The 4,208-nt window shown below is 39.1% G+C and overlaps 1 pseudogene; it reads right to left on the minus strand.

Annotated features, from left to right (window-relative positions):
- Positions 1–1,289: 1,289 nt before the first annotated feature.
- LOC107709568 (E3 ubiquitin-protein ligase TRIM63 pseudogene) lies at positions 1,290–2,731 on the minus strand (annotated as a pseudogene).
- Positions 2,732–4,208: the final 1,477 nt, after the last annotated feature.

Consider the following 4,208-nt stretch of genomic DNA (forward strand, 5'->3'; position numbering starts at 1 on the left):
GATTAATTCAAATGTTCTCAATACATATCACAATGATCTTGTGTTCTGAAACAATGATTATGTGGAATGAAAATATGTGCAACTACAATGAAATCATGACATCAGGATTTGAAAGAATGACTAGTGGTGTTACAAGTGTGATCAGTTTAAAGTTTTGTACTAAGAGTTTTGAAAATGTACACCTTACTTGTGAAAATAGTACCAAACCAATTTAAAAAAACTGTAATGGATGTAGGCCTATTATAGTCCATGCTGAGTAAGTCAATGGGGAAGCCCAGTCTTTATATTGTATTGCATGTTGGATCTTGCCCACAGGGCACTGGGTTTATAGGGAGGTATGGGTAGAAATTAGAAAACTGATAAGTCATCCTTCAAATGCCTGGTAGATGTGCTGACAGGGTTTGGCATGGCTAGAGGTGCCATTACAGTAAAGGTCAAACATTAGCCCTTTATCTTTCCAGCCTTTCTCTCAGCATCAGTGATTTCATTAAAATAAATAAATACAATATATATATATAATACAAATTTTCAAGGTCCAGCAGTGATGGTGAAAAATCATTACAGTTTTTAAAAGTAAGAAATTATTGATTAAAATAAGAAAATATTGTTCAGAAACTTTTTTTCTGCTTTTTTTATCTATAGACATATAATGGGGTTACTTGGTTACTTGACATGTACAGCATTGTTATTTAAATCCAGTGTTAGGGTTTGTTTTAGGGCCATAGCAACTGTGTCTGTATCTGACAGCAGAGTGAGTGTTAACCTCTGTCCCAAAACTTTGTCAAACATGCCTGTAAGCAGCTGTAATTGTCAGGGTTGGAAACATGAGGGCTGTAGCTCACTGTGAGTCTATTCCTGGAGTTCTGTGGCTTCTCTCATTCTCACCATGCTAAAATAGCCACCCACTTTAACTGTGTAGAGCAATGCCTCACAAGGATAGGTTGGAGAGAATGCAGATATAGCAACCCAGTTGAAAGATGTAAAATGGCAAGAATTTTAAGGTCATCTGAAGGTGTTTGCACCTCAATAAATGAATGGCGTAATTTAAATAAATGACACTTTTTTGTAAGTCCTTTATTTCCACTGAATTATACAAGGAAAAATGAACATTACATTACAGTTCATTAGTCAAGTGCATTATTTAATAGTTCAAGTATTCAAACATTTGTATCTCACATGACACACTAAAGTTAGCAGAGCTGTATTCTACAGCCTATAGATCTAGCTTTAATTTAGCAAACAAAACATAAACTTCTATTTCCTACTAAAATATAAAAAAAACATAATTCAATATGAACATCCATATTAATAAAAAAGTACAAAAGTCAAGTGGAAAAGACATTACAAATGGTGCAATTTGTACAATTTGTACTAATACTGCTTCAAGATTGCACTTCCCTTGTCTCACAGTTATCAAAAGCAGCTAGATTATTGTCCTTATCATGAACCATGAAGGTTTTGTATCTATTGTTGTCTCTTTTTCCCCACTAAGTCCTTTTTCTAGAGTCTATCATTGCTTATTCTTCCTCTTCTTCTTCCTCCTCCTCTTCTTCATCCTCATCCTCATCTCCACCGACTCCAAAGTCCATTTTTGCAAGCATGGCCTCTACGTCTTCCGTGAAGAGCGTGAAGTGGTCCATACGCTCAAAGCCGGGCTCTGGCCTCTGTAGATGGGAGTTCATAGATGCATCTTTGGCTTCTGTGAGCAGCTGCTTGGCAGCAATGAGGAACTCGACCGTATTGCTGTTGTCCATGGTCTGGGAGGCTTTGTCCATCAGCTTGATGCTGGCCTGCAGCTGTTCATTGTACTGCTGGGTTAGTGATCGCACCAGAGCCACCTTCTCATCCTGTTCTTGAGTGATCTGCTCCAGGAGATGGGTCTTGCGGTCTTCTAGGATGGCATAGAGTAGGTCAAACTTTTCCCCCAAAGTCTGCTTCTGCGCTTGGCTGTTTTCTTCCACCGTTTTGCAGGTTTCCTCCACCTGTGTCAACATCGCCTGCAAGCAGCTGTTGCTGGTTCCCAGTAGGTCGATTGAATTTTTAAGTTCAGACTTCTGGGCCTCATAAACACCTTTTAGAGTGGAAACTTCACAGTCCTTGTGCTGACCGAATACTTTGCACATGGAACAAGTAGGTGTCTGGCAGGTTACACAGTAGATGTTAATTTTTTCACCTTCATGTACCCCGCACATAGGCTCTTTTGTTTCTTTGGATTTCAAAGGGGGTTCAAGGTCATTACCTCCTTTCTCCAACTGCTGCTTATAGATGTCGATGATGTTCTCCACCAGAAGGTTCCTCTGCAGACCGTAGACACCATGGCGGTCGAGCACCACCTCAAATCGGCAGGTGGGGCATCGGAAGATGCCCCCAGAGAAGTGGTATGGGTTTTTGGAGTCGTAGAGGTCACTGGCGCAGCTGCGGCACAGATTGTGCTGGCATGGTAGAATGACAACCGGCTTTGTGAACATGTCCAAGCAGATGGGGCAGCTCAGCTGCTTCTCCAGGCTCTCCATGGGACTCGGAGCCCGGACTATTTGACCCGTTTGGATGTCCATTGCTGTCTTTGAGGTAGAGTCCTTATAACCTTCACTGCTTTGCCTTTCAGTTGAGCTTGAGCTTTTCTGGTTGCTTCTGCCTTTACTGCGGTTAATTTGATCTGTCGGGGCAGGACACACTCAGGCTTTATATACCGGCCGGCTGCCTGTGACACTTGATCTGTGAGGCGGCTGGGACAGGATTGCTCCCACCACTTGTTTGTGTGGCTTGATTCTGAGAAACATGCAGCCCTCCAACACAACCCACTAAAGAACAAGTCACATGCCAAACTTAGCAACACTGACCCCCTCACTTTCCAAGCTCTCCATCTGTGGGAGAAATGAGTAGGCGAATCACATAGTCAGGCCAAACAACACCCATGTGATAGCTGTTGGCATGTAGACATCCAGACATCCAGAACTTCCCAGACTGCACAACAACATGGCAGGTCAGTTGCCATATTATGACATTTTGATAGCTACACTTTTATTGTTTCCTACGAGTGTTTGAATCAGCTGTTGTACGGTATGTGAGAAATGCAGAAGGATTTTTAGGACAATTGAGCAAGGGGTGAGTTGTGTAACACATAGTCTGTTTTAGCTTCCATTGTCCCTCACCTGTTTGTAATGATGGCTGCTTGCCATTAACATCCGTCTGTATGGTTCTGGAAGAGAGATCAGATGGTTGGGCGATGAAAGACAGACGTCAGACTTTCCGCCTCATGGAAGCCCCTCATCCCCCCATGACTGGGTGTTTCACAATTTTAGCACAGTGAATTTGTAAACAAACTGTCATGTGGTCGACAGCCATGCCACCCCTCGACAGCGACTTCACGCAATATCACGCTGAAAGTCCTCCTTGAGATAGCACATGGTCACTGTAGAATATGTCTGTTGCATCATCATCTCACTCACATGAGTGCTAAAACAACATGTTGAGACCAGTATGTACTCATCGAAGGTAGGAACAACATTTATCATCAAAGAAAAATACCTGAGAGATGTTTTCAAGCAGCTGTAGTTTATTTATTTCTTTTAGCTATTTTTTGACAAAGCATTTGATAAAAAGTGGTAACAAATATGAACAGTAAATGTAAGTGGTTAATATTATAATTGGTCAACGTATAATTTCAGCTGTATAGTCATGTATATTATATGCTGCTTCACTGCTTGTTAGTATCTAAAAAATCTTTGTCCACCAAATAAACGTCATGTTGTATGATGTTGTACAACCAACATCAGAAAAAAAAATGTTGTTACTATTAACTAAAACTAACATTGTTAAAAATAGTTTTCATTAATTAAAAAAACAAGTTAAAACAAATCATAGATGAAAATTTTAAACGTTGGCAACTTGGCAACGAACTGAAATAAAAAGAGTTGAATTATTACATTTACTAAAACTAAACCTGAAAAAAATCTTAAAACCTCATAAGAAATACTAAATAACAAAAGATATAAAATATACTGAAATTTAAATTAAAATTTTTTAATTTATGTAAAAACTGAAAATATAAAAATAAAAGCTAATTCTAAATAATAATAAATACTATAATAGTATAAGAAAGAAAGAAAGAAAGAAAGAAAATAGGACCCCTGTAGACCCTCATGACTATAAGGTTAGATATTCTCTTAAAATATAAGATAATTGATATTTAATAATTAATGAATCAT

This window comes from Sinocyclocheilus rhinocerous, unplaced genomic scaffold, assembly GCF_001515625.1.
Source record: "Sinocyclocheilus rhinocerous isolate Xijiao unplaced genomic scaffold, SAMN03320098_v1.1 scaffold806, whole genome shotgun sequence".
In the NCBI taxonomy this organism is placed as follows: domain Eukaryota; kingdom Metazoa; phylum Chordata; class Actinopteri; order Cypriniformes; family Cyprinidae; genus Sinocyclocheilus; species Sinocyclocheilus rhinocerous.